Raw genomic sequence first — 24,600 nt, forward strand, 5'->3', positions numbered from 1 at the left:
TACCAACTTTACAATAGACACAGCCAGCTCCCATGAGCTGGTACGAGCCAGCGGGGAAGTTAATTCCCTAATTTTCTGATTCACAGAGTACTTAATATATGCCTCGTTCTGAGAAATAATGGAGCACTAGGAGATTCTTTTGCAAAAAAGTATTCTATAAATACACGTTTAGCAACAGTACTACATCCCTCAGACATTCACGCATTAAAGGCTCGGACAAGCTCTGCACTTGCCGTTTTGAAAAACCTAATTAGAACTTAGCTCAGTGTTTTACACTTGTATTCAGGAGGGAGTCCACTTGAAACTCCCTCCCCCCGTTAGAGAACCCCCCTCTATGCAAGGCAAAATTAGGAGGTCACTGGGAGCAGACTCCTTAAGACTTCCTAGCTCATGACCAATCCATCCCTGCTTGTATTCGAATCCTTTGGCACTGACCAACATGCAACACATCACTAGTTCAACAGAGCACACACCAGGAAATGCTGTCACAGAGCATTTGGAATAGGAAACGGGCAGGACACAGACCACGTGTTTGAACAACTTATCTATCATACACCAACATGACTACATCCAGAACCTGGCTTTGTTTCATGGGCCATTTTCCCCAAAAAGAGAAATAGCTTGGTTTCATCGACTGCTTCCTTCAGCAAAGTCTTTGCTGTAAGAGTCATTCATTTGTGTTTTCAGCATTTGCTGAGCACCACATGGGGAGGATCCAAAAAGGATTTAAACAGCCTCAAGAAGCTCAACTAGTGAAGGGCTACGACACGGGCACAGATATCACACGTTGCTTTGCAGGGCAACTCTTTTTTAGAAAGACCCGTCAGAAGGAAAAGCCAAGTGGTCAATAATTCCTGTTATGCGGATTCAAGGGGCCATAGCCAAGGGCAAGATGGGGGTGGGGAGCATAGGACAGAATAGAGGTTGCCATGGAAACACTCCCCAGAGAAGGGCAGCCAGCACAGTCCTCCCCAACCTTGGGCACAAGGGCCACTCTACTACACCTTAGGCTAGGCGTCTACAGAAAAAATGCTCTGCCAATTTTATTTATGGATTCGCAGCCACAACCATGCTCTCATCAAGTTCAAGATGCACCTCACCCAAGGAGGACAATCTACCCATATGCTTAGGCCTGTGAGAAGCCAGAAGGGAAGACATTCAAGTATCAGGGACAATTTGGTCTCTATCTCAAGTTTAATTACAAGGTGTACCATAAATTTCTTGGTTTTTTTTTTTCAGCATTAGATGCCAAAACCTAAGGCGTAGTCTACCTCTCACAGGTGGAAAGAATCAACTTCATCAGGGACCCAAATGGAGACTTGTAGGACAGAAAAGCACCAGAGATGGAGGAGAAAGGTGAGTAAGGACATCAAATTCAGAATGAACCTGGCAGATAGCACACTGTCTGGCACACAGTGGGTTCTTTACGATTTTCTGTTGGGTGAATAAACATGAACTTGTCAGAACTAAGTGAATGAAGAGACCAGGAAGGTTATCCTGCCCAGATTTCAAACCCAGAAATCCTCTACCTCGACTTCTTCCTTGCATGGTATCAGAGCTCCTGTCACAGCACAAGGAGTTGCTGTCCCTAGATGAGCCTTGGTCACGGTTAACCTTGAGAGAGCTAGAAGAGAAAGGCACGAAACACCTCACTGTCCCATAACTAATGGCTTCTGACTTCATCCCAAAGCAACCTTTCAGTTGGAATCCAGGCCAAAAAAATCTCTGTATTCCCACAGGACAACTCCCTCCCAAAGAGGCAAAGACCATTAGGAGTAAAGTGGCTTTTCACAGTGAGGGTCTTTGGCCATTCACCAGAAACATACATTTGTTCCCACTGAGGCTTCCCAAGGCTGGTGGCATGCTCATCCAACCGGCAAAAACTGGGTAACATAGATCACGTATCCTGTGTCTCAGCATCAGTCTGGGCCCAGGATAAAAGAGGTTTTTGTCACACATCGTAACTGCCATTGATGAGCCGTGGCTGCCTCTCCTACGAACAGCAGCAAAGCGACCTCATCCCGTAGCTATTGCTGGGTGCAGCGCAAGACAAAGTGATGGCCTAGGGGCAGGGTACTGACGATCCCTAATCCTAATTAGGTAGCATATTATAAACCTATGAATATACATGCATAACACTTACCACACGTACAACTACATCTAAATTGCAACCATGCTGCTTTAAGTTCTCTTGAGTACAGAAGAAAAATTTAAAGTAGGAAGCAGGATTTCAACCGCATCCACCATGTGCTAGCACAGCTGTTGGGACAACTCGACTGTTCAGGCCTGGCCAGCCAGGGGGGCCTCCCTCCCCAGAAGGCATGTCCCATTATGGAGGCAAGATTTTCGACGGAGGCCCTTTCTTTCTGAAGCTCTTGGGATCACCCCAGTCCCTTTTTCGGGTCATAGGTTTCACAGGGGAACTCAGCAGGGAGAGGACCACAGACCCTGTGGAGCCTCCAGTTACTGCTCAAGGCACTATTTTTGTGGTTGTGTAAAAGCCTCATGAGCCTCATCATCATAATCATCCCCAGTCCCAGGCTCCAAACAGCAGAAGGTGAAAGCCGGATCCACCTAAGTCCCAACTTCGCTCTTGTTCCCACTGTACTGTCAACCAAGGGCTGAATAATTATTTCCCAAACTGTACGGAGCAAATAATAAACCCAAGGGCCCAGAGATGAGGAGACCACCAATTCCTTAAGGTTTAAGAATATGTTAGGAGTTTGAAGCACAACTTTAGCACATAAAGTTGTGCTTCCATCTATGGAGAAGAGTAAGGCCAAAAGAAGTTTCCGTAGGCCAAGACCCTTTAGCTAGACTTTGTGTTACAGACAAGGTGGTCCTTAACCTCCAAGAACATACACGTTTCCACAGGGTCAAGTGGAATAACCTTCATTTAAACATCCTGCTAAACGCACAAAAACCAAGGAGGTCTGGTTGCTCCCCAGTGCCCCCTTTTTTTCCATGAAATAACCACTACTGGATTAAGTCATGCAGTTGACTATTTCTGGAGCAGCAAACAATGGCTCACTGCCAACATACCGGAACTAAGTTTGACTGTCTGACCAAGGCTTGCGATGGTTCTCGGAATACTTTTTGGCCCTGAGCTCATCCTACTAGATCCTCTCTAATACCTGCCTTGCCCATGAGCTATTGGCACCCAGGCAGCAACCGCCAAAGGTGGAGGAGGGAAGGGGGAGGAAAGACAGAGCTCGGGTGCTCCTCCTACACCCACACACCTCTAAGTCCATGTGTGCATGGCCAGTCACAGCAGCAATGATTCAGTTTTGTTTATCAACACGCTTCTGTGGATGCTATTAACTTGGAGCATTTCAAGGAGAAATTATCACTTAGGATGAGGAGACCGCTGTGCCAAGCTGGTGAACAGAAGCACACATCCGTGCACTTTCTCAAAACATGGAATTATATAGGGGGAAAAAGTGAACCTGATCTAAAAACAGACCCATTAGTATCCCTAAGCAGGAACTGGGATGAAAGGCACACATCAATAAGGAGATGGCTCCCATGCCCCCAAACAACAATGCTAGGTCTGTGACCCTCACCCCAAGGGACCTGTACCCATATACACCTAGAAACAAGACAGAGGGCACCTTTTTTATGTTTGTTAACATTTGCTTAGGTATTTACCATTTTGGATCCTCCATTCTCTTTTGAGGATCTATGTATCTATCTGTGTATTTAGAGAGAGAGAGCGCAGGGGAGGGGTACAGAGAGGGGGAGACAGAATCCCAAGCAGGCCCTGCGCTGTCAGTGCAGAACCCGATGAGGGGCTCGAACCCACAAACTGTGAGATCATGACCTCAGCCAAAACCAAGAGTTGATGCTTAACAGACTGAGCCAGCTTTCTTCATGATGTTCCAGGTGAGAAACAGCAGCAGCCTGACAAGAACCTCCCTGCCTATGGCTGTGGCAGCCATTACAGATCATCAGTGTAGCCCCGAACCTGGAAACCCACTTGGGATTTGGCCTCAGTCTCACACCACTGTCCTCTCAGCAACCACTCTAATAGCCACGTGGTCAAACACAAGATGAAGCACATTTGAGCATCAGCTTAACTCCTAACACTGCTGTTGTTCAATGCACTCACCAGAAACATTCCTAAATCTGAGTGATGATGTTCTTTTAAGAAATCATGATGGTAGGTTTCTTAAAGCAGTTTATCATCAATAAGAGATGAAACAGAAGCATGCAAACATCAAAGAGCCAACTTGATAAAAGTTCATTGAACAAATGTGTGAGGGTTTTTACTGAAATGCTAACGAAAATACAGGAAAGAGACTTCACAGAAACTAAGAATTGTGGAGCAAATGACCAAATTCATACACAACCCACAATACCCTCCCCCCAAATAACCTGGCTCCTTCAAGCCCCTTAAGCCTCCTCCAGGGGGCCTGCTCCTGCAACACTGACCTTTGCTGGTTTCTCTAACACTGTCAGCTCCTTTCCCAACTCATCATCTATCCCAGGCCTTACCTAGCAGCTTCCTGGAAGTGGAAAGAACTCTGATTCCTCTTTATTGACAGCCTGCTACCTACTCAGCTGTCAGCACAGAGCCTGATGTGGGTCTCAAAGTCACCAACTGTGAGATCATGACCTGAGCCAAAGTCGGACACCCAACCAACTAAGCCACCCAGGCACACCATAGGTTTACCACTTAGAGGTCTTCACTCAAGGAAGCCTTCCCTGGTCATGTTTATGACCACCTCATCCCCCAAGTAGGACTCCCCCCTTTTCCAATGACTTGGAATGAAATCCCACATCCTCACTTTGCTTTCAGGCGAGTGGTATGCAACACACAGCACAGGGCCTGGAATCTGTAGGAAACACTGATTCAATGAATTAAACAACTCCTTATTCATTAATCCATTGTTAAGGCAGACAATTTTTTTAGAATTGAAGGTCAAAGAGGAGTTTGACAAATTTGTGATGCAAAGCATGCTGGGCAGTCAGAAGAGATGGGTCTATGACCGAAGTTGAAATAATCAGGCACAAGCAACATCCTTGTAGAGTGGAGAAGACAAAAAACAATACCATGGAATAGGATACAAAACCCACAAGCCATAAAATAAATGTGGCTCCGTACAAAAATTAAGTTTTCTTCAGGGAAAAGGTGAACAGTCAAACGGACAAAGTATTTACAACACAAAGCAGAACGCTAATTTCCCCACTACATAAAAAGCAAACAGAAACCTGTAAGCAATACCCAACAACACTAACAAATGAGCAAATGGCCAAGAGATCATCAGGAAAAAAACGTAAGGGACTTTCATCATGTGAAACTATGTTGAACCACACACACAGTCACCCGAGATCGCACTTTTATCTAGCAGACTGGCCATGAATAAGCATGCTAATTAATGCTGTAAGTGTGCTTACCACTGTGTTGGTAAGAGATCAGAAAAAAAATCAGTCCTCTCATACCTTGTTGATTAGACAATTGATTCTTCTTTGGAGGACAGTTTGGCACTACAAAATTAAGGAGGAACATACCCTCTGACTTCCAGGAATTTATCCCACAGATGTATTCACACTTACTACAGTTATGCGTGTTTCTGTCAACAGCAATGTGTAAAATAGTGAGACAAGGAGCGCCTGGGTGGCTCAGTCGGTTAAGCATCTGACTCTAATTTCGGCCCAGGTCACCATCTCATAGTTGTGAGGTCAAGCCCCAAGTCAGCTTCAGCCTGGGTATGGAGCTTGCTTAAAATTCTCTTTTTCCCTCTCCTTCTGCCCCCACGCCCCCCCCCCATCTGTTGCACGTGCATGCTCTCCCCAACAGCAACAACAAAAAAAAGATGACTCAAATATAAAGGGCAGGTGATAGGAAGCTAATTAAGAAATCAATGGAATGGAACACTGCTGTTCGAGAATGAGAATGATCTATACAAACCAGTAAAAAAAATTTAGAAGTTTAATACAAGTTTATTTGAGTCAATAAAGCACTTCAGTCATGTTGAGGATGGAAAAAGGCAGCTAAGGGAAAGGAGAGGGAATATTAGTAAGAGACCCAGGCATGCACAGACTATTCCTGAAATAATATCCAAGATACTGCTAACACAGATGGTCCTTAAGAAGAGACCTTGGTTTCCAGGAGGCAGAGGGTGGACCGAGACTTTCCACTGCCTACCCCTTTCTACTGTTTCAACTTTTTACCCCATGTACAATTTACCTTTGCAAAAATTAAAGTTCTACACAGAACAGGGAAGGAAGACAGGTGAACGCCAAGTACAAGTTTTTGAGGAAGGGAGAAAAACTAAACAGGAGACCAGAATCACTCAAGCTTCAAGAAACCACGACTAGAACTAGGAGTAGGAGGAAAGAAGATCCCGCATACAACAGGGGTCCTCGCTGAGGAGAGACCTTGGTGGTAATCCTGACTCAAAAACAGAACACACAACCCCCCCCCCCCCCGCCCCCCGCTCAAGTAGACCCTAAGCAAGCAGGTAACATGGAGCCTATAAGCAAGGGGACTTGAGCATAAATTCCTATCATCCAGATTTGCCATTATCGAGACAAGAAGTGGAGGCTGTACCCCAGGGAACTGCACTGGTGACAGTTACCAGTTACTGTAATGACAGTTACAAGTCATTCGTCCTCTGGTTTTCCGGCCCTTTCAAGTTCTACACCTTTAAGGAGTAGAGAGCAGAGAGAATGATCCATCCAGAGAGTTACCACAGTCTTGGAGTCCACTTAATAAAGCTTTAACAAGAAGTTACAAAGCAAATAGCCTCAGGCTTCTTTCTGTGTCCAGATGATCCCCTGGGTCCCCGGGGCCGACAGCTACAGGTGACAGAATGAATAAACCGCCCAGGCCACAGCCTCGTCAGGGCTGCAGTCTTTCCAAAACCACCACTCTTGATCCCACAAGTTTAAACCCACAGTACCAGGTGGGGACACTAAGTTCAACAGCTCACCACTTCAGCCCCCCTGTTTGGGGCCTGTTTCCCAAAGCCTCTTTCGACAGAACTATCTGAAAATAGAAACCAAGTGACATAAGCTGTGGTCTATTTCAGCAATTATGTCACACACATCTGGAGGAGAACTCCCAAATGTCTGCCCAGCAAAGGCTTCTCCTTGGTGCTGAGTAAAACAGAGTCCAGACGCTTCCCTCCCCGAGCCAGTTGAGTGAGCGATTCCTGGAGTCAGCAAGTCTCCCAAGGAGTCCAAGAGTTCTAGATACACATTCTAGTAGGCAAGCCAAAGGAATTTAGTCATTTAATTGCATTAGCCAAGTACTAGTTTTAAATATGAAGTATTTAAAGGCACCAAACTATTTCTAGTAAGGTGCCAGCAACATGGTAAAAGCTTGATCACACCTTCTGCACTGTCCCAGCCTCTTAGAACTTTAGCCACAGAATATTTAAAAGTAAAACACACACCCATAACATACAGAAGCCTGTTTTCAAAGTGCTCTCACACATGTATATATGGTATACATATGGAGGATCCAGACTTCCAGCCCAACAAAAGTGTGGCTGAAGCATGGTACATCATAGGTACCGGGTAAATGGTCAATGAAGCAATCGAACCAGTTTAGCTTTACCGAAAATCCAAGTTTTCTGGAAATACGAGGAGACCCAAGACAAGCAGCTCCCTCCCATTTTCATGCAGGATGCCTGGATTATAAAAGGTACTCAGTTTCAGAATGGATCCCAGCCCTCCATGGCTCTCAGGAATCCTTTATTATTATTATTATTTTAACGTTTATTTATTTTTGGGACAGAGAGAGACAGAGCATGAACGGGGGAGGGGCAGAGAGAGAGGGAGACACAGAACTGGAAGCAGACTCCAGGCTCCGGGCCATCAGCCCAGAGCCCGACGCGGGGCTCAAACTCACAGACCGCAAGATCGTGACCTGAGCTGAAGTCGGACGCTTAACCGACTGAGCCACCCAGGCGCCCCTCTCAGGAATCCTTTAGATCCTTGGAAACGAATTAGGGTTTTTTCCCCCTTCCTATCACACTAACTCATTCTCTTCAGCTGGAGGATTAACTTCCCCATCATGCTGATTATACTTTTCCAAATATGGTCTTATGGGAAGTCTAATGAAAAGAGTATTAAAAAAATATTTTAGTTAAACACACCCATCAACATTGAACGCACAGAGCACAGCTGGTACAACATCAGAGTGAGGCCTGCCAGGATTCATCATCAACAAGTTAAGGGGGTTATCGCGTCCCCTCCTGAGAGTGCTTATGTGTCACCCCACAGCAAGAGATGGGCCTGGTACCACACCCAAGGCCCAGTAAACTTGACCTACCGTGCACTCTTATCTCTGACATTTTGTTCAGTAGGGATGAAACCCAGTGAACAGTAACACCAAAACTGGCAGGGGGCACAGAACTGAATACACTTAAGCTTCAGCTCTTCCAGTTCGGATAATTTAAGGACCAGCTGATGCAACTTTCCTTTTCTCCCTTTGGAACACTGCTCCAAACAGGGAAAGCTTTAAAAAGCTGCATCCATCTGTATTTGCTGAGTTCTATACACTCCTTCAGCAATCAACCTTAAACCAAACTCAAGCCACTTGTTAGTGAATGGTTTCACAATTCCAGAGCCTGGGACCACACGGGGTCCTTCTGGGCACAAACCCTAAGAAGCCCAACATAAGCAGCAAAGTCAGAGTTGTGGTTACTCAACCCTGGAGGCATCATTCTGTATCCTGGGGATAAGTCACATGTTTCAATTGTCTAATTATGTAATTGTCTAGCTTCGGGTTTAGTATGTCATCAGTATGCAGTCAAATTAGATCCACAAATATGTTGAGGAGAGTGTTGGGCTTAATTAGGTGCTTACCCCTAGGGCTGTGCTGTTCTCATCGCAGATGCAAACCCTAATCCTATTGAACTAGGTCTTTCATGTATATACACATACACATAAACCAACTTCTCCTCCAAGGAGGAAGGCAGCACACACACTGCCCTATGCCCCCCCACCCCCACGCCCCAAGCTCAGGAGGAGGGCTCCCAGGAGACTCTGGGTAGACACCATCCTTCATCCCAGAGAATCCCACAGAGAGATCTACCTCTTGAAGGAGTTTCCTCCCCCACCCCCTCAGGCCTCATTCCAGAGGCCCCTTAAGGCCATTACTTCTCAACAATAACCTACAGGAAGGTATCTAATCTCTTAGCTCCTCCCCAAATCACCACCATCATCTTGGTAAAAAAAAAAAAATTTTGTTCCCCGCTTTACAACTTCTCTCCAGGAAGTCTTGGAGACTTCTAGACCAAACTGAGCTCTGCCATGTCTAACATGCATTATCAGTAACTGTCCCAAGCAACTTACGCTGAATTATTCATACTTGTACATTATCTCAAAATGGTTCCAACAGTCTCACTGGTTGACTTTAAATGTTGAGCAACCTTTTATATTTTGTTCATGATCCCCATGGGATTAAATGTAGGGCACGAAGAGATGCTCAATAAATACTTACTAGTTTGGCTGACTGAGTCTCAAACAATGGAGATGGGTTCTCTTTCGTGTGTGTGTGTGTGTGCGCACATGTATTATCTATTCGAGATTTTATATATATATATATATATATATATATATATATATATATATATATATATATATATATATATATCGAAACTCCTGCAGCAATAAAGCCATCAGGTCCAAAAATGTGGGTGTAAATCATTAAGTCAAAAAAGGGCTAAACTTCCCAACACAAACTACTACTCCCGAGTAATCCAGATTACGTGTCATTTAAAAAACAGACATAGGAAAGAAGTAACAACTCAAGTACTATATTGGGGCTAACATCCTTTAAGCAGGGAGAGCTTGCACAGGAAGTAGCAGTTGTCTTTGCTAGTCACTTTCGAGGCTTTAAATTCAAGCATGAATGGCCCAATAAAACAGATACACTGTTTTCAAACTCTTACCAATTTGCTTGTTTAACCTTTTGAGACACAGAAGAGTTGTTTAACCTGTGAGACAGTGTTACCTTCCAAGGTCAGACTGTAACAGGATTTTTCTCTTTGAGACACCAATAGTGTAAGTCATTGCTTAGGGGCACAAGGTGTTGAAGGTTTACTGATGAATCACTGAATTCTCCTAAAACCATCATTACACTCTATGTTAACTTGGATTTAAATAAAATTTGAAACATCATTGTTTACACTAGAAATCTAATCAAAGTGTTCAGAATATATAACCATAGTCACCAAGACCTGCTTTTTAACCTGTATACCTCCAGAAAGCTCAAAGTCCACTAGAGTAAATTGGCTTTTTAGAAACTTTAAATTTGAATAATCCTAAAGTCAAAACCTGTTTTTCTCAACAGTTGGTACCAGGTTTCAGGAAATCTCTGCCCATGTATTAATTTTGTAAATATCCTAACCAGTAGTCTTAAATGAGTCACTTATAAATTAGGATACTTCTCAGGAAAATGAGAATTATGGGCTCGAATCATCCTTGACAAGAAAGTTGAACAGAGGTGAAAATACTCTAACATTTAGTTATGTGTGCATCTAGAGGGTTTCTGTATTTCTGATGTTACTGTGCAGAATAATTTAGGAATTCACAATGAAGATACAAATCAAGCTTCTTTCTCTAGCTTCTCTGAAAAATGCTTGTAAAGACACTAACCAGAGAGCAGTTCCCCCAATGAACTCTGAAACTGTCATAGCCAAAAAATTCAAAGTTAACTCACCACTAGACAGTCTAGATAGTTCTGGAATATGACGGGGAGTGGGAGCATTCTTAATCAGGTCACACTTGCCAGAAACCAAACCACAGCAGTTAACTATAAGCTATCATAACACATGGGGTTGTTATAAACTGTAAGACTTTAGAGCTTTCAAGCACCTCAAGGGAAGCGTTCAGGCATTTTCACGAGCCAGTTCATTAGCTGGGCTTCCTAACTTCCTAGCACAGCCAATTCAGATACGCCACGTGAGACAATCAGGCCCATACAGCCCTCCCCTGCTTTCGACTACCAGGCACCTTCTCCACCTCCCCCCGGGACAGTCCCATCACAGAGTACCTCCAGCAGGGATGCTTAGGGCTCACCCTAAACCCCAGCCAGAGTATCAAGGGCAGGTTGACCAGCCGTCAAAATTAACAAGCTATCCCAGAGCCATTAAGACACAAGTCTCTCCTGAGAGGTTTTAACAAAACAAAACCAAAAAAGGGGGGGGGGGAAGGATGGGGGGAGGAAAGGGGCCTGTCCGAGAAGGGATAAAGAAAATATGATTATATACACAGGAGCATTATTCAGCCATTAAAAAGGAAACCTTGCCATTTTTCACAGCACAGACTGACCCTTGAGGGCATTATGCAAAGTGAACCAAGTCATAGAACGACATAGATTATATAATCTCACTTCTATGGGGAATCTTGAATACACAAAACACCCCCATACAACTCAGATATAGAAAACAGGTTTTTGTTGCCAGAGGCAGAGGTGTAGAGGGAATGGCCGAAATGGGTCAAAAGGTACAAACCTCCAGCTATAAATTAAGTCCTGAGGATGAAACATACAGCATGGGGACTCTAGTTGATAATCCTGTGTTGTCTATTTGACAGTTTCTAAGAGGAGATCTTAAAAGTTCTCATTAGAAGAACAAACAAACTGTGGTGCTAGATGTTAACTACTTTTTGGGATCGTGTCATGGTATAAATATCCAATCATTATGCCGTATACCTGAAACTAGTCAGGTTTTATCAGTTATACTTCAAGATAGGAAAAAAAAAAAGAAAAAGACTGGCATCCAAGTTCAAATTATTTAGGAATCACGCTGGGGAGTCTCAACTATCCCAGTCACTGTTTGCCGGGGAAAAATAGAGGCAAAACATTTAGAAGGTTAAAAATTAAAAAGCAGGGTTCCAGATCACACGCCAGAAGACTTGGGTTCAGTGAATCCAGGTGGATTTCACAAGTCTGCATTTTCAAAGCTGAGGTGATTCTTGAAGATTAGCCAGGACCGGGAATCCATGCATAGGAAATTCCTAGGACTAATAGCTCAAAGGACACATTATAACCTTACCTCCAGGACATATTTGCACTCTTAGAATTCCCACACTTGCAACTTAACACAGGACACAGGACACCTGGCACATTCATCAACAAATCCTGACCTTTTCCAGAAGTACTTGCCAGCTTCCAAATGCCATCCTTTTAGAAAAAGCACAAATGATTTACTTTAATGTTTATTTTTGAGAGTGAGAGACGGACAGAGGTAAGGGGGAGAATGGCAGAGAGCACAACAGAATCTGAAGCAGGCTCCAGGCTGTGAGCTGTCGACACAGAGCCCAACAGGGGGCTTGAACTCACAAGCCCCAAGATCATGACCTGAGCCAAAGTCGGACGCTTAACCAACTGAGCCACCCTGGTGCCCAAGTGTTTTTTTTGTTTTTTTTTTTGAAGAGCTTTTATGGGGTGCTTGAGTCGCTCAGCCAGTTAAGTGTCCTACTCTTGGTTTTGGCTCAGGTCATGATCTCAAGGCTTGGGGGTTCAAGCCCCGCATCAGGCTCTGTGCTGACAGTGCAGAGCCTGCTTGGGATTCCCTCTCCCTCTCTCTGCACCTCCCCTGCTTGCTCACTTTCTCTCTCAAAATAAAAACTTAAAAAATTTTTTCAATTACAACATAAAAAGCTTTTATTCTTCTCTAAAGTATTCCCCATGTTTAGAAGTGGGAGAGAACCTAGAGATTTTCCTGTGAATATGGAAACCCAATGGCAACCCACTCTGGACACAGAGGGCAAAGGGGGAAACTGTCCTTGAAGTGGTCAGTGGTCAAGGAAGGCTGGCATCCTGTGCTATCTTCCTTGAGGCATGGTTACAATCCTGCCCCTCCTGCTGTTCCAATTCTCAAGCACAAACATTCGGTCTACACCAAACACAGACCACAGAAACCAAGTAAAGAAGGAAATGACTTTCCCTCCATGAAGACACCCAACAAAAGGCATTTTCTGGCTATAACCCTTCACTGGTCCCATTAACTAGATTTGAGTTGCAAATGGTTTTGAGTGAAAGTCATCGGGGCCACATGACACTCATCCATCTTCCAATCACTCCCCCACCTAATTCCTGAAATCTTCTGTAAAACTGCCTGCCCATCGACCCAGGAAGGGTCAAGTTTGTTAACCAGACTTAGTTTTCTAGGCAATGTAGGTCCCACCCTTTCTGGGAAACAGGCTGTGAAAATGATCAATCTTAAACCAGAGACCATGAGAAAAGGACTTGCAGAAAGAGGAGGGGATGAACATTCCAGACAAGCAGACTGAGGGTCCTTACAGCTCCCCCGCTTCTGCGCCCCGTGGATCCATCTCTCTTCCAAAAGGCAAGCTCATCCTAAGTCAGTCGTCTACAGAGGCTTATTGGTGCCTTCCAAGTATCCAGCATAGAGTGACACTCTAAGAACACCATCAGCAAACTTCCTGGTAGGGAACTGCCAATTTTAATTGTTTGAAGGGCAATGAATGCTGAGGGTGGACAACATTACAGAAAGCCAAGGAGACTTCCCAAGAAGGAAGCCCCAAAGCCAAGATCTCATCTACGTGGTTGCTGGCCAGTTCCAGCGGGCAGGAGAAGTTTCCAGAGTGTGGGTACAGAGGCAGGGCATGGCTCACCAGGGATCCGGATCCGAAGGGTGTTGTCAGGAAGCAAAGGAAAGGCCAGACATCTCGAAGGGCCAGTCTGAGTTGATCTTCAGGTCAGACCAAGTCCTCCTGGCCTTGGCCTGGGAGAAGATAGCAGGGCACCTGGGGGGAGGCAGCAGGGCTTTCAGGGTACAGGAGCGCTGTGCCAATGGCACACTGATGGAGGGTTTCTACTGGAAAAGAGCCCCGAAAGCTTGGTACAGACTTATAATTTGGCCACATTACAGAAAAGGGAAAGAATATAGGACATCAAATTGAGGAAGGGAAGGAAGCAAGACATGTTCTTTAGATATACCAGGATGCTGCTCTCTGAAAAGTTAGCACAGAATGAATAATAAAGAAAACCGAAGCTCAACACCACTGCCATGAATCGGATTCCAGGATGGGGAGCAGAGCCAGCAACCACAGAAAGACCCACACCCATTACACCCAGACTCCCCACACCATTAGGTCTCTCATGGAAGTCCACACTTCACCATCCTGACAAGGTCTCTGCAAACCAGACTTGCAGTTCCCACTAGAAAGGCAGCAGGGCTGGGTTTGTTCTCAGGGCTCAGAGTAGAAGAACAGTCGTTGTTGGCTAAATTGAAGGTTCTCCACGGAGGTGATTTTGCTCCCCCATGGAGCAAAGCCCAGGGACATCCGAATGCCTCTTATGGGGGAGGAGGATGCTACTGCCTACTTGAGAGTGGAGGCCACAGATGCTGTTCAACATCACAGGATGGACTCTCCCCCCAGATGGAATTTATCAGCACAAAATGTCAATTGCACCGATGCTGAGAAACCCCGGGTCAGGTCAGTTAACTCGATTTACTAACAGTGGCAGCAGCTGTTTCAGAGCTAGCGGTGGGACAGGCATCTCTGGACAACCCAGAGACACAGGCTTGGCACCCAGAAGGCTGCGCCTACTGCAGACGGGAAGGAGGCAAGAACACCAGGCCGACAGTACCTACCTGCACCCCAGCCACGTGGCCAAGTTCTACCCAACTCTGACCCCGACTTTCCACTCTGCTACCTTTTCCTGCCACCTTCAACTCCCACTTGAGGGGCTCACCCCAAGTCATTCAGTAAGTGGAATCTCAGAATGGTTAACTACAGCAAAGCCAAGGTAACAAGCGTGGCCAAGGAAGATGAAAGGAAGGGAACCTCATACGGACAGACTTCTTCATGACCCTGGTCATGAACCTGAGCAGGGTCTACAAATCACCAACCCCCACCCCACCCGCCTCGTTCCAGGGAGACACCACCCCACCCTGCCTCTACAGACCTGTAATTCCTAACACCTGTGGACTACAGCAGGTTATCACACTCAGATCCCAAGATCAACGTGCACGGGCCTCTTCCCTCTCCTCCCAGATTCCACCCCCGGCAGCATCCAAACCTCCAGCTGTGGGCCCTCAACACCTCCCATCAGTCGAGTGCTCTTGGCCCTGCCCCATAAAAAGCCCTCCCAACTAAATCCCACCCCCACACCTGCCTCTAGCCTCTTTCCATCATTCATGGCAGTCTCTATCATTTCTCACCCATGTGGCAGCAAAACCTCCAGAACAAAGGTTTTCAAATGTTCACAAGAAGCTATGAATCAAGGGGGGGGGGGGCCTGGGTGGCTCCTTCGGTTAAGCATCTGACGTTGGCTCAGGTCATGATCTCAAGGTTCCCAAGTGCAAGCCCCACATAGGGCTCCGTGCTGAGGGCTCAGAGCCTGGAGCCTGCTTCGGATTCTGTGTCTCCCTCTCTCTCTGCCCCCCCCCCCCCACACTCTGTCTCTGTCTCTCTCTCTCCCTCAAAAATAAACTTTAAAAATTTAGGGGCTGCCTGGGTGGCTCAGTCGGTTAAGGGTCTGACTTCGGCTCAGGTCATCATCTCGCAATCCATGAGTTTGAGCCCCCACATCAGGCTCTGTGCTGACAGCTCAACCTGGAGCCTGCTTTGGATTCTGTATCCCCCGCCCCCGGCCGGCGCCACACCGGCCTCTCTCTGTCCCTCCCCACCTCGTGCTCTGTCTCGCTCTGTCTCTCAAAAGTATTAATTTTTTTATTTAAAAAAATTTCAGATACTTTAGGGCAGCCAGTTGGCTCAATTGGTTAAGCGTCCAACTTGGGCTCAGGTCAAGATCTGGTTTTTGAGATTGAGCCCCACATTGTGCTTTGTGCTGACAGCTCAGAGCCTGGAGCCTGCTTCAGATTCTGTCTCCCATTCTCCCTACCCCTCCCCCACTTGCACTATCCCTCTCAAAAATAAACATTAAAAAATTTTTTTAAAGGTGGTGCGAGGGAGGCTTGTTGCAAACACAGATTTAGCGGCTCAAAGTGGGGGCAAGAGAATCTGTTACTTTGCCAGGGACACAAAGTGGTTCTGACCCAGATGCTCCCAGACCCCACTGGGCCCTGCAACGTTTGGAACGTCAGCCCCTAAAGAGTTGGCATGGGGGTCCGTTCTGTGTCCCCAAACCCTCATTACAAGGCAGGGCCTTCCACAACAAGCTTTTGCTGCAGGGAGGGGGGCTGGGGGAAAGAGCCAACAACACACACACCAACATGAAGCTGCAAACCAACAGGAAATCAAAGAAGGAACTTAATGCCAGTATGTCCCTGGCAGCTGCCACCCAGTGACACCAGTGACCTCACTACGGGTGACTTGAGGCAGATTTCTATGCTTGAGGCTTAGTCCCCATCATACAATTCTCCAGCCAGGCTGAGGTGTATGCAGATGTGGCTATCCACATTGCCTCTTCTCCTCTCACCCCAATCCTGGCCCCTAGCCAGTGTCCCTCTCTCTCCGCAGCCCGACCCACCTCCCCTTCCAATCAGAACCAAGGTACTGACTTACGTGCCCAGCTCCCAGGCTAGCTCCGAGGCACCAGAAAGGCAACAACAGCTTCGTTCCTCTGTACCTCCCAAGGTATTTGCCATGATGCCTAACAAGGGTTTGCTAAAAAGTAAATGAAACCCAGGCTGGGAGGAAGGACAGGTGAACCATTTCAGGTTGTGCCTTGGCCCCACATGAAGCCATCATGCAGCCATGTGGCAACACCACATAAAAGCAAAGACCGAGCATGCGAGTGACAGCAGGGGTCACCCGACAAACCCCACAGCAGTGTCTCCAATGCCTTCACCAGGCAGGATCCTACAACCAACACTGCCCCATAATCGTATCTGGCCGGATGTTTTCAGAAAAGCTTTTCATGTGCTGGAGAAAGCCAATCTCCCTAACAAACTGTCCCCACCCTCACCCCGTAAGGAGGTAGTTAACTGGTCGAGACACCTGAGAGGGAAAGTGAGGACCCAAAAGGCAGGGGGGGTGTTGAGGCCACCCCAGTTCTAACACCAGGGGGGCTGAAGGCTCTCTACGAACGCCGCTTTAGCGGCTGCGGGGCAATGCAGAGGTTCTCCCCCAAACAGTGAGGCCAGATTAACTGCAGTAACTGTTACCAGCAATGATGCAAAAGCTACCCAGCGAGGGAGTGCAGCCGAAGGAAGGCTGGCCGAGCACCCAACCCCACTGTGTGCCATGCTTTCACGAAGCTTCGTTAAACACCAGACATGGACGCAAAAACTCCCACCGCTTACACAATGAAGCACGTATATGTTGTCTTATCCGTGGAGGGAGACAAATGTCGAAGTTGGAAGCTTTTCTCCCTAAACCACAATGCCAACAGGTTGAGAGCCCTGTGTGCTGGTCTCCCCAAGTCCTCTTGGGGAACATCCCTTGTGAAATCCACCCCTTCCCGAGAAACATCCACCCAGTCCCCAGGATGCGAAGAGGGGTTTGTCTAGAGACCCAATTAAAAGGATCCGACTAAAGTCAATGCCCTTTACCTGTGCTGTGAGGTGGCTCCAAGGGTCCCCACAGTGGAAGGGAACTTACCAGCTCCCCGGCAAACATATCCCAACCACAGGCTAAGAGCACACACAGCTGCCGGCAATCTCAGCATTTGTTCTGCCCTACGGGTACTCACCCCTGCCTGCACATCAGAATAACCTGGGGATTTTTCAAGATAAAAGGGAAGGCCTGGGCTGCAGGAGTTACTGATTAAACTGGCCTCGGGCAGGCAGGGCGGGTACTGACATGGTTTAGAAGCTCCCAGGTGAGCCTATTGGGCAGTGACAAGGTAGACTCATGGGCTGGTCCCCAGGAGGAAGCACAGAACAGACCACGACCGACCTCTAACGCGTCTGGTCCGGGGGCAGCTCCCCTGCCACCTGCTGCTAGCATCAGAGCTCACCCCACCTGCCCCTGCAGACCTCACTCTAAGAGGACAGGACCAAGCCCCTCTGACTCCTCACCCCCAGCTGCTCATCCATATCCCCTTCCAGGCCATCAACAGGGAAGTGCAAGGTCCCGAGTTGGGGCTGTGCTAACAGCTCAGAACCTGGATCCTGCTTCAAATTCTGTGTCTCCCTCTCTCTCTGACCCTCCCCTGCTCGCATTCTCCCTCTCTCTCTTTCTCTCTCTCTCTCTCTAAAAAATAAACATTAAAAAAAATATCCAAATGCTCACAGTAAGTAGTATCAGTAGAATCAGGATTCAAATGTAGCTGGTAGCGTTCTAAGCCTTTGCTTCTAACCATTCTAAGATAACATCTTGTTATAATTATCAAGTTCAGCTGTGGCAGAGAGGAAACATCGAGGGAAAGCAGAGTTCATTAAAGCCCTGAATTTGAGGTCTTAAAAAACAAAAAAATCAAGTTCATCAGTATAGATGGAGAAAACCTGATTTTTTTACTATTCCTGTGGACAAGATTTGCGGTTTCAGAGACCATCTATTTATTCATATGCATCCACAGGGCATCTAGTACAGGTCAGGAACGGGGCTGGGGGCTGGTGACAAGGAGATACAGGCCATACCCTCTGGGTGACTTTCTAAGAGCTAATATGATCCTGGGCTTCCTTAGTACACCTCCTCCTCGTGAGACCGGCCCAGGCCACCCTGCCCTGCGCTGGACACAAGAGGGGGGAGACTTCAGAGAGCAGCTGACTGTGGGCTTGTCTAACTGGCAGGGTGGTGATTTGATACTGGTTTTAAAGAATGGTGCCCACACTCCACTCTGGACCCTCTCAATCAGTCTCTAGGAGTGGGTCCAGGCCCTGGCAGCTTACACGTTTCTACAGCCGAGTTGACAACTTGTTGCTCAGCCAGGATTGAGAACCAGTGGCCAAGAGGCGGAAAAGGAGAAAAATCCAGCAACCACATGCATGAGTTGTTGAAGACGGCTGAATAAAAGCAACTCCATGTAGCCTGGATGAAAGATGGAATGAAGGACCAGAGTGGGACATGGGGGCTTCCCTGTGGAAGGCATTCCCATATTGCCGTGGGGTACCAGGGACAGGATTGCTGAGAGCCGACAATAGGAAGAGGCTACAACAACCCTCAGGAGAAGGGATTCCTGGTACCTTCAATTTGGAGACCTCCCCCCTAACCCTGGTTATCATGCTCTGAAAGCTGCAGAGCAAGGACCTCCTGTTCAGATCATTCAAGAGTATAATCACCATGATACAGGAAAAACTGCTCTTTTAAATTAAAAGCAACTAATTGCTTTTCAGTCTTCTGGACTAGAAACCATCTGAAGCCATGCACCCATGAGAGTGTACATTTGGGGAGTGGCGAGTTAAACTTCACATCCCTGGGGCTCACCTCCACCTCAGACATCTACACCTTAAACCATCCTCTCTGATGCAGGTGACCCATGGACTCTACTGTGAGAAGACCCCTGGGAGCTGTGTCTGATGCAAAAAAGGAGTCCCTAAAACCTTCCCCGATCATGGCAATCCCTGCTCCTCCTAAACCTTTAAAATGAGTAACATTCACTCTAAGTTCCAAATGTCAGCTTCTGTTGTTTTCCTTCATATGCAGATATAGGTATAGGTGTAACTAATCCCCGGCCCCAACCAGCAAATGGCACTTCACAACGCTCTCTGTCCCCACACAGGGTGCTCAAAGGATGCTGTATGAATGACAATTTTAAAAAAATCAAAACTGGTCCACTCTCTGCCCTTCCCCCACTCATGCTCTTTGTCTCTTGGGGGAAAAAAATTTAAAAAAATATTTAATCGACTCAGACTTCAATACCTTCTAAAATAAGTACTTAAAAATCTTTTAAATGTAATTCAACTAGCTGCCAAGTGACCTCCCCTGGCCCACGACTGACTTCACTGTGCACGGGTCTAACCCTGGACCACATGGCTTTGAGCATGTGGGCCGTAAAGCAAGTCAGCATTTGGATTTCCCACTTTCATCCAGCTCATTGGTTTTAGGGTTCTTCAGCTGGGGGCCTAACACACAATATCAAAATGAAGCAGAGTCGGGTCAACAGAGGACCTCGAAGGGCCCGGGTGGAGGCCCGTCTTTTGGGAAAGGGGCCTGATACAGATGAGGAGTCCCAGGGAGTGTGTGGAAATAAGGAATTCAGGCTCCCTCCTGGAACATAGCAACCTTCACAGAAAAGAAGGTTCTCTTCAACTTGCCCCCAGGAGGGCACAGTGTTAATTAACATGGGGAGGGTGCTCCAAAGGTCTGTTGTTTGTACGTGGTCAGCTCTGTTCCTTCTGTAAGTGGGCCACGAGGAAGGCTCCAGAAAGCAGCACACTCCTCAGGAACTTCAGGCACACAGCAGCTTCCTTGGGGCCTTCAAGCCAGTTTTAGATCTGCTAAAACCTAAGGCAGCACCATCCAATACAAGTATAACAGGAACCATATACATGATTTAAAAAGATCTAGTAGCCATGTTTTTTGACTTTTTAGTTAAAAAAAAAAAAGTGAACTTGGTTTTTAGAAATATATTTTATTTAATCCAATATATCTAAAATATTGCCATTTCAGCTGAAATTTAATCAACATAAAAATCATTAATGAGTTATTTCACATTCTTCTTATGCCAAGGCTTTGAAATCTGGTATGCATTTTACATTTAACAGCACACATCTCAATTTAGATGTTCAATCTTCATTGGAAATGCTTGAGCTATATTTCGACTTCATAACATTTACAGCTGAAAAAGCTGATTCACATGTCCAGGTTATTCAAAACGCGCTTAAGTTTCCCAAAAACCAAACTGAGAACCTGGTTTTAAATTTAAATTTAAATGAAATAAAATCAGAGCTTGAGTTCCTTAGTCCTACTAGCCATATTTCAAGTGTTCAACACTTTGTGGTCAGTGGCTACCAGAATCAGACAGGATTAAGGTGCCTTCTCTCCAAATTATGTCACACCAAAAGCTTTTTCTTAATCATCAGGAGGTATGAGGGCTCTCACTGGACAAAAGCATGAGTGATTTGTTGTTGCTGTTGTTTTGTGAATGGATGAAGGGCTTTCTGATTCTAGAACAGCATTATCACTGTAATGTCCTTTCTCAAGGATGTGGTAGAGACTGCCAAGTACGACCAGGACAGGGGAGGGCTCTCCGAGATAAAGGGCATGGGAGCAGATTCCCAGAGTGTCTACTATGGGCCAAACACTGAATTGAACATAGAACAGTCACTGTCCTATTCGGTCCCCACCATCTTGTGGGTGACCTATTCATTCAGTGGATTTAAAAAATAGGGATGCCTGGGTGGCTCAGTTAGGTATCTGACTTTGGCTCAGGTCACTATCTTGCGGTTTTTGAGTTCGAGCCCCTCATCGGGCTCTGTGCCAAGAGCTCAGAGCCTGGATCCTGCTTCAGATTCTGTGTCTCTCCCTCTCTCCATGCCCCTCCCCCTCTCTCTCTCTCTCTCTCTCTCTCTCTCTCTCTCTCTCTCTCCCTCACTCTCTCTCAAAAATAAACATTAAAACAAATATTTTTTTAAATAAAGAACCCAAGATTGGCCACAATGGGGAACTTGCCTCAGACCCCACAACTTCCCAGGGCCACCCTTCCTTTTTCACCAGGCCACGTTAAGATCCAAGGAAAAGGGACTGAGGGGAAGGCATGCTATGTCCTCCCTATGCTGAATACCAGGTAGAATCCAAGACAGGCCAGAATGTAGATAACCTGAGAGGACAAAACCAAGGCACTTGGACAACCCACACTGGTCTGAAAATGCAAGTAGATGGAAAAGTGGACCAAAAACTAAAAGGGAGGGGAAGGCCTGATAATCCAAGTTTTTATATTCTTGTCCTACTAAACGGTGATGCCGCCTCACTGCCCCCTGGGCCACTGGCACGGGTATGGCCAGAGTCAAGTGTTCAGTTTCTACTGCCAAGGCAAAAGCTTTCCTTAGCTCTAAATTCACACATGTTCACCCAGACTGGATTCAGTTCTTCCACAACCCAGATGCTAAGTCTGAGGTTCCCACAGGAGGTTTGCATAAGCAGGGAAAACCATTTTCTGATCCAGAAATTGAAGGGTGATCAAGTAATTGAAACAACATCCAAGAGGAAATTTCTATACATGAATATTGTCATTTAACTCAAAGCTTCTTGGCGAGCCCTTAATAAAGCCATGGTAAAGCAATTTTCTTAGCTTCTTCAGGCATTAGGGGAAGCGTAACATGCCTGGTCTGCAAGGCATAGAAAGCTTTGCCACTTCCTCTACAGAAATCCCAGAAACTAAACTGATGAGGAAACAAATATTCTTTCTGATTCTCATTGGAGGGAAAAGGTGTGGAAGGAAGCGAGTTGGGCAAAGTAATGAGTTTAAGCAATTTACAGAGGCAGGGTGAGCCCAATACAAAGAGGGAGAATCAGATATCAACTGTCCGATGCAGAATCATCCTGAAACCTTCCTGTCTTGGAGAAGAAGCAGGTGGCTGTGCCAAGACGCACTCCTAGAACTGATGCCATCTCTGATGTATTCTCCACCTTGAGCTCCAAAAGTGATTTTGTAACTTGATGATCAGCATATAGAAAGACTGGTTAGACCTCTGAGCCAGGCTGCAAACTGCTGCCTGGCCAGGGTGCTCGGGGTATGGGGAGAAAGGAAATGGTAGCTTGGGGAAATGGGAAGAGAGGCAGAGCCCCCACGTCGTTGAATCAGAGAACTCTAGACCAACTTCTATTTTCATATGAGGATCTTGCAGCCTAAGGGGGGCGGTAATCACCTATGGCACTGTCTACAACCAAAGCCAAGAGCCTTTACCAGCTAAGGTCAAGCTCTGATTCCAGGATACTTAAGCCACTCTCACCAGGGCAAAGGAGCAGGGCTATAGCTGGAAGGTCAAATGCAAATCAAATAAGCCTCTTTCACCACTTCCTAAGAAGCACCTCTTTGAAATGCAATCATCAAGGAATGATAAGGCTCTATTTCCCAGTTTCCTGGGAGGGGGAGGACCTAGCTTCAGTGGTGACCCTACTCAGTGGTGACCCTACTCCAAATTGAAAGTTCTACCTCCAGTTAGTAAAAACATGATAAATTTAGCAATTTTATCTTGAAGACATAAATATAATGCATTGTATCCACTGAGCTATATACAAGAATGAGATTTCTTTCCATCTTTGCAATCTCTAGCTTTGCAATCCTTGCAGTAGGCTCCCTGTGATGTTCATCACATTCTGGTTTCATGCTTATCCAATAATAAATTGTTTTCTTTCTCTTTCACCTTTGTGGAGAGGTGTTCTGGATTGAGAAAAGATTTTGCTTTTAATTTTATTTCCCTAATACTCCTCACAGCATCACCTCCACCCAGACCTGACCTCCCTAAAGTTATTTTTAAGCCGTTTTCAACTAAAAGGGATACAATTATGCTCTTATGATGTGATTTACCCCATAGACAGGGGAGGGGTCCCCCACAACCCACTCAGATACTGAGCAAAAAGATGGAACTAGGTCCTCTGAACATAGTTTGGGAACAGTCTCTTAGATCAGCCTCCATATACCCCAAGTGCCACGGATTTCCAGGGAAACGCTCCCAGCAGGTCAGAGTCCCTTAGCTGGCTGGCTCCCGCCCTTAGCACCTGCTGCGCCTGCTGCCAGGAAAGCCTTGCAGCCACCCCTTCCTCTCCCTCTGGGTGACCCCCATCAGAGCAGGCATCCTGTCTTACTCTGCTGGGTACGTTCCCTAGCACAGAGCAAGGCGTGAATGAATGGAAACTTTCAACTGTCCTTTTCTCCTTCAAAGTCAATACTATCTGACCATTCAGTTTGTTTCATTTGGAACCATTTGCTCCATGAGGAAATGTTTCTCAGAGAGCTGTGTTTCAAATGGTAGAATGAAAAAGTCCTTTCAAGAGAAGAGTGCTCATCAAACATTTTTTTTTTTTTTTTTTTTTTTTTTGCAATCACACAGCCAGCAGACACACAGGCAAAAAACATCCGGGCCTTAGTCTTGCCACTTTGCTTTATTTCCTCCACAGAAACCTGTCTCTCTGTGAGGGCCTCAGCCAGTTTGGGCATGTCTCCCACTCCTCCTTGAGATCTGTCCATCTCTGCCTATCTTGGATAAGAAAGTGACTGTCAAAGGCATCCTGGAGGGATAATTTTTTGTGTGGGGTTTTGCGGGGGGGGGGGGAGGGGGGGAAGAAAATGTTCTTCAACTGACTCTTTCTCAAGTCACAATCAGAGAGTGCTTTTTGCAGAACCCAGACTGAAGTGAGCTGGACTGTCCTAGCCATCCATACTGCAGGGCTGGTTATCGTTAATTATTACTGAGCACTAATGGAAATCTAACTTTATTTGCCCCATCCACTTGGCCTGGGTTGCCAGAACAAGAAGCCAACCCAATGTGAAATGCTTCGGGAAACGACCCACCAGAATGCACACCCAAATAGCTTTTGCTGCCTATGAACTATACAGGAGTGGCTCACAAACCTTGGAGTGCATTAGAATACCCTGCAGAACTTGACCAAATCTGTACTCTTGGGCCCCAGCCCCAGGGTTATGATTCAGTGTGGGGCGGGGGTGGGGGGGAGGGGTGGATGGGGCTGTCTTTCTTTTACATTCCCAGATGACGCTAAGGCTGCTGGTCCCAAGATCACACTTTGAGTAACCTGATGAACAGAGCACCTCAGCCACCAGTTGAATGACAGAGCCAGACCCTGGCTTCTTATCAGATGGACTGT

General features: G+C 46.4%; 1 protein-coding gene across 6 annotated transcripts in view; it reads right to left on the bottom strand.

Annotated features, from left to right (window-relative positions):
• Nucleotides 1–24,600, bottom strand: part of TLN2 (talin 2) — a 441,711-nt gene that overhangs the window by 396,088 nt on the left and 21,023 nt on the right. Inside the window, exon 2 of one of the 6 annotated variants that reach the window (XM_058737521.1) lies at nt 12,012–12,139. The exons of the other annotated variants lie outside the window; for them this stretch is intronic. The gene's annotated coding sequence lies outside the window, so the exon portion shown is untranslated. The remainder of the gene's footprint in view (nt 1–12,011; nt 12,140–24,600) is intronic. 6 annotated transcript variants of the gene reach the window in all.

This window comes from Neofelis nebulosa, chromosome 7, assembly GCF_028018385.1.
Source record: "Neofelis nebulosa isolate mNeoNeb1 chromosome 7, mNeoNeb1.pri, whole genome shotgun sequence".
Taxonomy (NCBI): Eukaryota; Metazoa; Chordata; class Mammalia; order Carnivora; family Felidae; genus Neofelis; species Neofelis nebulosa.